Consider the following 12,886-nt stretch of genomic DNA (forward strand, 5'->3'; position numbering starts at 1 on the left):
GTGTGTGATGAAACACGCCATGTGTAGGATACACGCCATGTGTGAGGAAACACGCTATGAATCTCAGAACTGACAAAACAGTGCTCTGGGAAAATAGGAGACTATCCTTTAAAGCACACTTGTTTTGGAATCATTCTTTAGGGTCCACACAGCACAAGGGCATGTGTTTTGTGTATTTGTTCTAAACCCTTGTTTGTTGTTTCATTGTGCCCAGCGGGCCATGAGTCTTGTATCTTCACGAAAAGGGACAACTCTTTGTTTGTGCCATTTTGCTTGTATGCAACCCTATGTGTTTTCAAGAAGCATACGTCCCAAGGCGCATGTTATGTTCAAGTTCTACATTCAAGTTTATAATCCTATGTTTTGTGGTGTGCAAAGTGGAGTCTTATAGGGCCACTAATGAGGTACACTAATGTGGGTATGTAGCAGGTTAATTTCATGTATAGGAGGTCAGGCTAGGTGTTCAGGAAGTAGAGGTACAGGTGTAGGAGTATTGCGTATATTGTATGTACTTGCTTGTTTATGTTCCCTTCCTTTCCTTTGTCACTACATCCCCTTTCCCTAACTCCATCTTTCCCCCATTGGCTGCAACGTGGCTACCTGTGATATCATTTTCAGGTGCCCTTGTCAACCACGGTGGGAGGGGTCAATTTATTTGGCTTCTGTGGTTCGGAAGAGGGGATCGAGACCCCTATTCCCTTATAAGTTTGACACTGACGAAATTTAATTCCACTTCCAGAATAACCAAATCTCAGACGTGAGAGTAATTGCAGTAGGACAACAAACTGGTGATGGGGAGTACTCTCTATTTCTGAAAATCAACCTTCCTTCCAGTCTAACGTGGCATTCCAACCTCGAAGGGAACACTCTGAAATTCTATACAAATTCACAATCAGAAAATCCTACTCCTATAGTCCAAAATGATGAGAAATCAGCTCATAGCTTGGCTGATATTCCGAAAATTGGAGAAGAGTTGTTCATCCCTATTCAGTTAAATGAAGGGAAGGACTCTTTTCTCGCCAGAGTATGTGTGAACAATGGTAAGAGCTTCATCAGCGAGGCCATGTTCCGCAAGCTCCCAAAATATCCAGTCATTCCCACATTTAACCTGTTAGACAAATGGGAAATGGACTTGGAAACACCTAATTCCAAACATCTCCTGCCAGCAGGTGTATGCTCAAAATTTCCATAGGTAACAAGAGCATAGTCCATAATTGTTGGGTTGTGCGAGATGTCCCTGCTGCATTTTATTTAGGTAGTGATGTTCTCAATCACTTTGCCATTATTTTGGATCTAATAAACTTCAAAGCCTGGTTCTGATTAGCGGGTAATCCCATGGACTTTGAAGAATCAGAAAAAGTATTTCAGTCAACTCAACTGCTGCCATATGCAGTTGAAATTCAGATTGGAGAGGAAGTCACTATCTCAGAACGGAACCTACAATGCTCACTTGAAGTAAAGATTAAAAGAGGACAGAAACTGAAAAATCTAGACACCTATGTTCATCTTAATGCTCATGTCCAACAGCAAGGGTTGGGGTAAACCCAGCACCACTAGTCACTATAGAACACAACACCATTCTAATAGAGGTGGATAACAGCGAACTAAAGATTATCACTCTGTGCGCGGGCACCTTTATTGGAATGGCGGCTGATGACCGACATTTTCCCATAGATTTAGGTAACAAACTGTTAGGACCAATCCCCAAGGACTGTTTTGACAGTGATAGCAACAATGACACAACACCAGACAGGATCTTCACCCGGCATGAGGGGAATTTCCTGGTATACTCTTCCTGCCCTTATGGTAAGGAAGATGTGACCTGTAACTTCAGGAGGGATGAGATGATCTTTCAGGTCCACAAGGACTGCCTTCCCCACCTGAAGCCATCAGTCCAAATCAGCACTTTTACCAGCTGGGAGAGGCTGCTGAGATAGCCAAACCAGAAGTCTTTTCAGGCTTCAGGCAGATGGCTTAAGAGAGAGTCAATGTAGCTGATGCCTGTGAGACTCTGGAGCAAAGGCACACATTGAAACAAGATTTCTTAGATTTTCAAGATGTTTTTGCGTGGACTCATATGACTGCGGTCGCACCGACATCCACACAGCAACAATTCCCATGGACCCTGGCATGACTCTAGTGTTTGTGAAGCAATATCGCTTGCCTCTCACATCAATGGAGTCCCTTACTGAAATAATTAAGAACCTTGAGTCCCGTGGGATAATTTGTCCAGTCCACAGCACCTTCAATAATCTGGCGCTGGGGATCTTGAAACCAAACGGCCAGTGGAGACTCTGTGCTGACCTAAGGGAGCTCAATAAATAGGTCCATACTTCCCAATTGCCTCTTCCCTACATTGACCAAGGGCTGGCCCAGATCCAGGGGTCAAAGGTATTCACTGCAATTGACCTGACCAATGGGTACTGGACTGTACCTGTCAGTAGGGAGGACCAATACAAGCTGGCCTTTACCTTCGGGGGCAGCAGTACACTTGGACCCGGACTCCCTTCACATACATCAACTCTGGCAATGAATTTAACATCTTTCTGCATAAGGCCATGCCCGACTTGGGTGAAAGGGTAACTTGGCCTATGTAGATGATTTCCTAATCAAAAGCTCAACTGTGGAGGAATACATATCAGAGATCCATTATGTTCTTACACGGTTGAGGGCTGCTGGAGCAAAACTCTCTTTCCAAAAGGCACAAGGTGCAGAACCCTTGTCAATTTCTTGGGGTATGAGATAACTTCTGAAGGTCTCTGTCCCCAGGAAAAGACAGTAGAAGCACTCCAGAAAATAAAAGACCCCACAACTCTGCGGGAACTAGTTACACTAACTAATTACAGCAGAAGGTTAATTGAGGATTATGCAGAGATCACAAGACCCCTGATCCATCTTTTGAAGGGGGGGTCAAGTGGGAGTGCGGTCCCGAACAAGCTGAGGCAGTAAGACAACTCAAAAGAAGCCTCTCACAAGCACATTGCCTAGCTTACCCTGTCAAAAGCAAGGAGTTCTTCTTGGAAAGAGGGTTCTCAAATACATGCTTGACTGCAGTATTATATCAAAAGAATGACAAGCTCAATAAAGTAATCTCCTATTCGAGTAAGACTTTATCCTCTGTGGAGGAAAAATTCAATGATTGTGAGAAGGCACTCCTGGCAACGGTGTGGGCATTGAAGAATTACCACCCGTTTATCCAGGGGGAACACATCATAGTGGAGACTCCACATCAGCCTCTGCAATATCTTAAAAGTGACAGAATCCGGGCCGGAAATGTGAGTAATTCCTGAATTACCTCCTGGATTGTGTCAATGCAAGGCTTTCCTATGGAGGTCAGATAGAGCCAAAACAAGAAGAGTCCCCTCGCGCAAGGTCTGGCTGACTTGCATGATTGTGCCAGAGAAAGCTCTCTCGAGGACAAAAGTCTTAAAATCAAGGACAACATGGAGGCATACCTTAATTCCCCACACAAAGTCTATGAAGAAGACTAGTGTGAGGGAATTCCCACTGTCTATGTGGATGGGTGCTCCTACCATGCTGACAACAACGGGGAAAAGGAACTTGTGGCCGGCGTAGGAAATGCAGGGGTGAATGATGCCACAGAACCCTCCGCTGGGTACAAAATCGGTCCCCGACATAGTCAAGTGGCAGAGCTGATGGTTGTGCATCAACCCATCCTCACTGCCATCCAACACTAACTCCATGAACTGGTCATAATCACTGATTCAGATTATGTACAGAACGGGTTCGAGGAGCACCTGGTTAACTGGAAAGCCAGAGGCATGCAATGCGCTAATAATAAACCTTTAAAACATGGAAAATTAATACAAAATATTGATGATCTGGTTGCCTCGAATGGGATGACCATCTACTGGAAAAAGATCAAGGGTCATTCTAAAGTAGATGGACCAGACAAAACTAGAAATTACCTAGCTGATCAGCTGGCCAAAACCAGAGCCATCCAAGGGGATCTACTTGAGATCGAGTCCCTGTTGGGGGAAATCCAGTTCACTGCTATTACTAGGTCCCAGACAAATGTTCACGATGAACTCTCAACTGCACAATGGAGTAGGGAGACCGTAGATGCTGATTTGATTACTGCTCAAAAAGGGTATCCAATAATTGGTACCAACACATTGAGGACCCTGATAACTTTCCCCTGACGGATACCGATTACATTGGGAAAGAGGAACTCATAGTGTGATTGAAATGTCCAAAAATGTTCCGAATCCAAGACGGTTTGCTGGTGAGGAGATCCATATCTGGCCATGACCAGTGGGTGGTCCCTACCTCATTCTGAAGCCTGATGCAAAGTCACGCCCATGATGCGGCCACAGCCGGTCATTGAGGGTTTCATACGACATTAGAAATCCTCTGACAGGTTGCATACTGGCCACACATGGGGCAAGTCCTCGACCAATACTTGAAGGGGTGTCTTGTGTGTGCACAATTTCAGGCAACATCACTCACACACCGTGCTCCCCTCCAAAAGAGGGGGATGACACTGCCTTGGTCAATTTTGCAAGTCGATTTTATCGTGCCCAAGATTCGCTCCTCTACAGGGAACAAGTACATGTTGACCGTAACATGCTTGTTCACTAAATAGGTGGAATGTCTCCCAGTCCCAAATTGCAAGGCAGAAACAGCAGCTGCCCTGATGATCAATCACATCTTCTCGCGTTTTGGACTACCCAAAAGGATTGAGTCAGACTGAGGTAGCCACTTCACTAGCGAAGTAATGACAAAGATGTGGGAGATACTTGGGGTCAAAAGGAAACTACACATTGCTAACCGGCGGTCCTTTAGTGGTGGAGTTGAGAGGTACAACAAAACTATTGAGAGCATATTAAAAAGGTTTGTGGCAGATTCTGGGCCAAGTTGGGACATTCAATTACCCCTTGGCCTGATGGCAGATCTGCCCCTTCTTCTGCAACAAAAATGTCTACATTTGAGCTGATGACTAGACGAAGGATGGTGCTACCCCAGCATCTTCTCTACAGAACCCAAGAGCAGACCTTGATAAATGCCTCCAGAACTCATGAGTATGTTGAGAATCTGAGAAAACACCTTCAACATTCTTTTGCCTATGCTCATTTGAATCTAGAGAGATCTGCAGAGATCTGCAGACATTATGAAGACCCACTATGATCTTAAGACAACTAAAAAGGAATACCAAGTAGGAGACCGGATCTTCTTGTACAATTTCCAAAGGAACCAAGCCAAAGAGCGCAAATTCCTCCCAAGTTGGTTGGGTCCTTTTGAAATTGTGGACAGAATCTCACCATTCACCTACAGAATCTGCATCCCCAAGGGCAGTTTGGCAGAAGGGGAAGACAAGTGGGTCCACATAAACCAGCTGAAGAGTTGTCATCCCAGGCATACTTTGCGGCAAATAGAGGAACCAACTGGAAACCCAGATGGGGAATAATTCCAATTATAACCAATGCAAGTGTCTTTCCCACTGCTGACTTCCCCAAATGACATGTAGACGCAGGAGTGGGAAAACATCCGTAACCATGCTTTGTTCTATCTTCTAGCATCTGGACTAAGAATCATCCAAAGGGATTACCAAGGAAGACCACTTGGGACCAGGAGGAAAGACCCAAGGAGCCCAGAGTGCCGCTCAATACTCCTAACCACAACCAGCAACACTCCTGACCAGAACCGGCGAGGTGAGCGGATCGCCTCCAGCACTGACAGGATAAGCAGCTGACTTTTTCCACATGGACAAAAGAAAAGAACATCCCAATCTCCCGACTTCCCCTTGACGGGTGGTCAAAAAAAAATCAGGAGGGGGGGCTCTGTGGGATGAATTTACCCACTCTGCTGGGCTATGCAGCATACCCTGCCAGTTATGGGGAAAGAAACACCAACAATGGCGTCAAAACTCTTGTGCATGTCAAAAACCTACAAAAACCCACCAAAACTGTGTGCTTCAGCACACCAGAAGATGGATGCACAACCTGCCACCCATGGTGCATTTGTGGCGGAAAAGAGCACACCCTGCAGGAATGTGCCAGTGGGTCCCATGACCAGCAAACAGAGTGCAGATAGAGAAGCAGCACTTTGCAAAGGAAACCCCAAAATGTGCCCACAAACATCAGTTGCTTTGTTGCTAAAAACTCCAAAATGCCTATAACACAACACTTTTCAACATTTAAAATCTTGCCTTCTGCTAAAATTCATGTATCAAATGATGCATTGTGAAACATACAAAGTCTGAAAACTGACATCCTCTATGCCAAAATTTGGGTGCAGTACCCTGGGCCACCTGAAAGACAGCTGTCAGAGGATACTGATGAAACTTTAAAAGTGAGCTAGAATTCAAAAGCCTGCTGGATTAGCAAACAGAAAAAGGATTGTTGCCAAAAAGGAATTCAGATTTAGTTGTGGTTTTGATTCCACAGATTGTAAGGCCAAGAAAGAAATTATTTGTATGTGATGCACAAATGTGGCTTTTGCTAGGTTTAAAAGTTAATCAGCTTGGCTGAAGCTGCAAGAAAACTGGAAAAGCAGGGTTTTCTCCCAGACGGGGGGGGCCTTCCTCTCAGCAGAAACTCATGTGGAGGTCTTAATTGCAGGTTAGAGCAGAATTTTCTCTACAGAAGGCATAGGAACAATGACAAAGTTGCAGCCCAGGAAATTGGAAGTGTGAAAAGGGGTTGTAAATGGCCTCTGAAAGGAACAAGCCAGGAGGGGGATGCCTTGCACTGCAGGGAGACAAAAAGAGGTGGAGCCAAGCGACCATCTGTTGCTAAACATGAAAAAAAAACACATTTTAAAAGACTTATAACTTGCTATTCAAAATGGTGAAAAATATAAAAATGACAGAGTTGTTAATTTACTTTCTGGCTGCACATGTGAAGAGGCGGCAGAACTGTGTGACATGCACTGGACAGGAATGGCAAGATATGTGATTTTATACAGAATGTACTACTGTTAGAATTGTGAAAATGTACAAACCTATCCCTATGTTAAACACGCACATTTGTGGAAAGTTGCATAACATTTGTAAACTGTGTGCATAGCGAAAAAGACAAAATTCTGTAGAAAGCTAAAACAAGATCCTACAGCTGCTAGATTTTGATGAAAAGATGCTTCACAAAATATGGCATCTTTGTGTGTGATTTATATAAAGGTGACTAATGTAGAAATGTGTGTTTAGTGTAAAATCTGATTTTGAGACCAGCGGCTAAAGGGAGGTCTCTGAGGACTGTAAAGCAAATCATAAAATGTGACATCAGCCGGCCTTGATCCAATCACCCCAAATGCAAGGCGGAGATATAATGTTGACCCTATGCCAGCTCAAAGGAGCAAGCTTAGCTAAGCTGGCCCACACACCCCCTTTATGATGTCATTTTAGAGCATAAATAAAGACAGCTGACAGCAGATAAAGACGGGCAGATCCACTCACTTTCCTAATGCTGGAGGAGCGCCCTGCTGCTGAAATCTACATCTTCCTTGTTCCAGACTCCAGAAACTTGGCAAAGCAAACGCCCATGCATAGCTGAACCATTCTCAGCTAGGGCTTAAACTCTAGAACAGAACCTCAAAAGCGTAGGGGAAGCATGATAATACAGCCAGACATGCTGTTAATGCTTGCCTGCTGAATTGAAATATCCTCAGAACCAAGAAGGGCATATTCCATCCAGTCCTGTGCCGTGCTTTAACCAGAGAGCCTTTCTGACCTTGTTCAGTATGATGTGACCAGCTGTCAGAATCCTGATGGTCTTGAATCCTGACGATTCAAAATCTTAAATCCATTTTGTAATGTGAGTATTAACAGGAAGCTAGAAAATGTTGATTCCCGTGCATTATCTTGTCCCCTCCTAACCTCTGAACTATCCTTACTTCCATAATCAGCAACATTGTCTAAATCTGTAGTGAAATCCTATTTTGTCTATCTGTAAAAGCATCCTTTTTCCTAGTCATCTTTGTCAACTTTGATCTATTAATTTCATTCGAGTGACCAGTCTGCGCTCTAAGGTGGATAGCGAGGAACCAGGACTGAATCGCAAATCACTTCTGACTGCCTGTGCAGTCCTGGTGGCTTAGCTTGGATGCTCTAGTCCATAGTCAATATTTTTTTGATTTTAAAACTAAAGCCTCTGTCCAAATCCGTGCCTATATCTCGCAACAACGATCTCTACTAAAACCTCTATAACTCCCTGAGTTTTTGTGATAGAAATGAAATTTCAACTCCTACTTGTACCCAACATCCATAGCTATCCATAGAACACAAACCCAATTGCATTTCAAAACAGTGCGATTCTCCTTTTATTGTGAATATCGTGCACAGAAAGATTTGCTGCGAATTCCTATTTTGAGAAATGTTTACACATGTGAAATAGCTGTTTCCCACCTGGACTTTAAGATTTCTATTGTTTTCTTTGGACTAAATCATTGCTGTTGATTGTGTGCAACTGTTCAAAGCGGCTCCTGTAGAAATATATAATAATTTAATGTAAGTGACTCCAATCAAGCAATCCCACTAAGTCAGTGCCTTGTCTGGGATGCCCAAGGGAAGCCCTTATTTATATATTTGTATGTCAAGTTATAAACTGGATGATGAACCCTTGTATAACACCCCTCTGTTAGAATCCCCCTGACTCCACTGAGCCAAGAGGTAGATTTGTTTTGCAAATTTAAAAGGTTTATTTGAAAAATTAAACAATATATATATATATATATATATATATATATATATATATATATATATATATATATATATATATATATCACACTTCTATAAATAAATTGATAATGGGTAGTACACTTGTGAATATGAGCAGTAATCAGCTAGAGGTAATCCTACAGTAGCACAGTCCTTGGTTACTTATGAATAGGAACAGAAGAATAAGATGGGAAAGAATGCTTTATATGGTTCAAGGAAACGCAATGATGAATGAAATGCAGTACAGAAAATAACATGATATGGCTTCAACAAAAGACAATGTAATCACTTTTCCTTGACAATTCACTCCCCCCCTTTATGCAATATAAGGAGTTGGAAAGGAGAGCACACAGTTTCCAGGAATGCAATCAAATACAATACAAAATTCAGTTCCCCCCTAGCAAGCTTAGAGAAAAACAGGTATGATTTTAAAACACATGCCCAAAATGCTTTGAATGTGATGGCAATGAAGTGAAATGATGCTAAAATTGATTTTAATTCCTTGTAGAGGTTCAGGGTGAGTGATAGCTAGTTGGTATTAGTTCAGGCTCAGTTTAGCAATGCTCTATGAGTAATTAGCAGGTTAAAACGAATTTTAGCAAAGGAAAGCAAGGAGCTGCTGATTTTTACACGTGGCTGAAATTGTGCAAAATGCAAATCACAGCAAATTAGTTGCGCGCCTCGAGGCACTATAAGGAGTACACACGATTCCTATGAGGTAGTTCTAAATAGGTTAAAATAGTTTTAATTGATTATTTTACACTAAGAGATTGGTTTTGGCACACTGCTAGCTGGATACTCACACTAGATTTTGGATAGGAATGGGCCTCGTCACAGATCTGGTCAACAGGTTGAACGGGACCTCTGGCGGTTCTGCTCACAGCGTCTGGTCTCTGGTTCTCTCTGGTTCTCTCTGGTTCCGGATACAGCACTGCTTTCTGGATACTGCTACAGGTTCTTGCAAAAGTTCTTGGCAAAGAATTCAAACAGCTCGCCCGGCTGTTGAATAGTTTGGTTGGTTTTGAGGCCTGCTGAAGAGGATTCAGCTTGTGGATTCAGGCCTCTCTGCTACAAATTCTGGAGTTAATTTCTGGTCTCTGGAGATTGATGGATTTGAAGTCTGGATCTCTGGATGTGAAGTCTGAAGTCTCCCGGCAAAGCGTCCTGCAAGAAAGTGGAAAGTGAATGTCCCTCCTGGGTTTCAATGTTCCTTTTAGTGTTTTGAAAATGGGTGTGTGCCTGGGCCTAGCTAAGCCTGCCCCTCTCACTTATCATTGGCCAAGCTTTCCTCTCTCCCTTTATTGGGGGGAAGAAATGGAGTGTCAGATTGATGCTGTAGGTTTTATGGTCAGAGGAACCTCCCCTTGTCAAATTGCACACAAATCTATTTCTGCCCCAAACATATTTCCTAGATACACAATTTGTTGAAATTACATGAAAAAATTATAGGTTCCTTACGGTCCATGCTTGTCCGACTCTGATCTTCCTGGGGGCTTGCATTAAAAAATGACAACTTAATTTTGTTTTTAATTGGTTTACCAATGTTAAATCTGTATAAAAAATTACACCAATGTACACCCTCCTTCTATGTTATGTTAGGTTAATATATTTGTACCGCGTCAAAGCCCGTAGGCATCCAGACGCCGAGAGCAGAATACTGTAGCAAGAACTACCACGGGATTACTCTAAAAGAAAGAAATAGGTTTTTAGTTGTTTGCGGAAAGTAAGGAGGTCTGAAGTTTTACGCAAGAATGTTGGCAGAGCATTCCATGCTTTAGCTCCTTGGAGGTGGAAGGCTCTACCCGTACCTCGGGTGCGTTTCACTCGATGTTGTATAAGGAGATTGGCGTCTGCTGACCTGAGATTTCTCTTCGGCTGGTAAATGCCAATGATATCTTTGAGGTATGCCGGAGCGCTGCCAAAGATACATTTGTGGCATGTGGTCATCAATTTAAATTGGATTCTATTTTTTACCGGGAGCCAGTGTAATTTTTTTCTGGCTATCGATGTGGGTTCGGAGTACTTCATTTTAAAAATGACGCGAATAGCCTTATTTTGGATTTTTTGTAACTCTTGGATGTCTGCATTGCTTGCTCCACCCAAGAGTGCATTGCAATAATCAATGCGAGGCAAAATAACGGCTCTCACAAGTTTCGTGCGATTCTCGACCGAGACTAGAGGAGCGATTTGCCTAAGCACTTTAAGGTAGTAATTGGTACTGATAGTAATAGCTGCGACATGGGCTTGGCAGTCGACTTCGCTATTCATATATGTACCCAAAGTTTTCACTTTCCGAACCGTATTGATAAAACTACCATCGATAGTGAAACCCACGTACTCTTGTCCCAGCTTAGTTTGTGCCTGTCGTGAGCCAAAAATCATAAGCTCTGTCTTCATAGCGTTCAGGCATAACCAATTGGTGGAAATCCATTGTTTTATCGATTGGTAGACTATGTTTATTGCACCTTGATCTGAGTCATAATCTCCAGTGATGTTAAGAACCAGTTGGAAATCATCTGCGTAGTTACAAAAGAAGGTCTGTAAGAGACCTAAGTCGTAGCAGAGAGGGAAGATGTATATATTAAACAGCAATGGAGATAGACAAGCCCCCTGGGGCACGCCACAAGTAATGGTTTGTGGCCCAGAAGAGCTGTCTCCCCAATGTACCCGTGACTGACGACCCTCAAGAAATGCTCTCAACCAAGTGGTAGCATTCTCAGAGAGGCCCCCAACAGACTTCATTCTGTTAAGTAAAATTTTGTGGTCAAGCAAGTCAAAGGCTGCCGATAGGTCTAACAACATCAGCAGCCCTGACTTGCTACTATCCAGTCTTGAGAGCATATGCGTCTGCAAGTCCAGGAGCGCACTTTCAGTGCCGTGGTTGCTTCTGAATCCAGATTGCTTAGGGTGCAAGATGCCAGCCATCTGGACGTGGGCTTGAAGCTGGATAGTAGCTATCTTATCGATAAATTTTTTTAAAAAAACAGGGTATTTGTGATAGGCCTTAAGTTGGCCGCATCCGTGGGGTCAAGGCCTGCTTTCTTCAGCAGAGGTGAGACTGCTACGTTTTTTTATGGTTTTGGGAATTACGCCTGTTCTAAAGGAGGCATTTGCGAATCTACAAAGAAAAGGAGCAAAAAGCTCCTTATATTCCAGGATGAATTTGGACGGGAGTAGTTCGCCGGGGCAATTGGTGGGGTGCATTGACTTCAGAATATTAAGGATATCAGCCACAGAGGATGCTGTGAAGGAAAAACCCAAAGTGGAACCTGATAAAGCATCTCTGCTAGATGTAAAGCTGAACTGAGTTTGGGGTGATTGTGCAGAAGCATAGTATGTCTCGGTGGGCATAGAGGGCGAGGTCACTGATGTCTCGGATTTAATTTTATCTTGGGCTTTCAAAAGTTTGGCTGCGAAGGCCTTTTGTACCCGTTCGCAGTCATCATTAGTAGGATTTATAGGGAGGCAGCAGGCCTCTGGTTTCTCCCAGGATTTGAAAAGATGAAAAAGTTCCTTCGTCTCATCTCCGGCTGAGCTGATTTGGTTATTGTAAAAAGTTTTTTTAGCCTCAACAATTGCTGCCTTATATTGTTTCTCTTTTTGTTTCCAGATCGCCAAATTAATGGAGGATCGGTCTTTTTGCCAGGTGTGCTCGGCTTGTCTTTTAATCGCCTTAAGTTCCGCTAGAGAGGGGGAGAACCACTTGTGGCGATTTGGAAGATCTCTAACTAACTTGTCTTTCATGGGAGCGGATTTGTCAAGCATTTTAGTGATCTCTTGGTTATAATTATTTATAAGTGTTTCCGGATCATCAAAGTCTGTGGTTTTATTGATTAGAGTCTGCATACATTCGGCCAGAATCGGCTGGGAAATGTTTTTAAAGTTTCGGGCTTTCACTTTGTGTGTAGGTACGTGCTTTCTATGTGTTAAAGCGGGAAGTTTCAAAGTGAATGAAATGGTGGAATGATCTGACCAGATACATGGTCTGGTCATCACATCTTTAATCTGAATATTATTAGTGCCAATCCAATCCAAAATGTGGCCTTTATTATGGGTAGGTTCCACATTTTGAATACACACATTCCAGCTATTTACTAGGTTTCTAGCATAAACCCGGTGTCTGTAATATGAATAAATAGCAGGGTTTGGTCCTAAAACACCATAGAAATTGGAGTTTGGACTCAAATCGTGCAGGCATTTTTCATACTAAGA

The sequence above is a fragment of the Ambystoma mexicanum genome, chromosome 8 (genome assembly GCF_040938575.1).
Source record: "Ambystoma mexicanum isolate Mex_15411 chromosome 8, UKY_AmexF1_1, whole genome shotgun sequence".
Lineage (NCBI taxonomy): Eukaryota > Metazoa > Chordata > Amphibia > Caudata > Ambystomatidae > Ambystoma > Ambystoma mexicanum.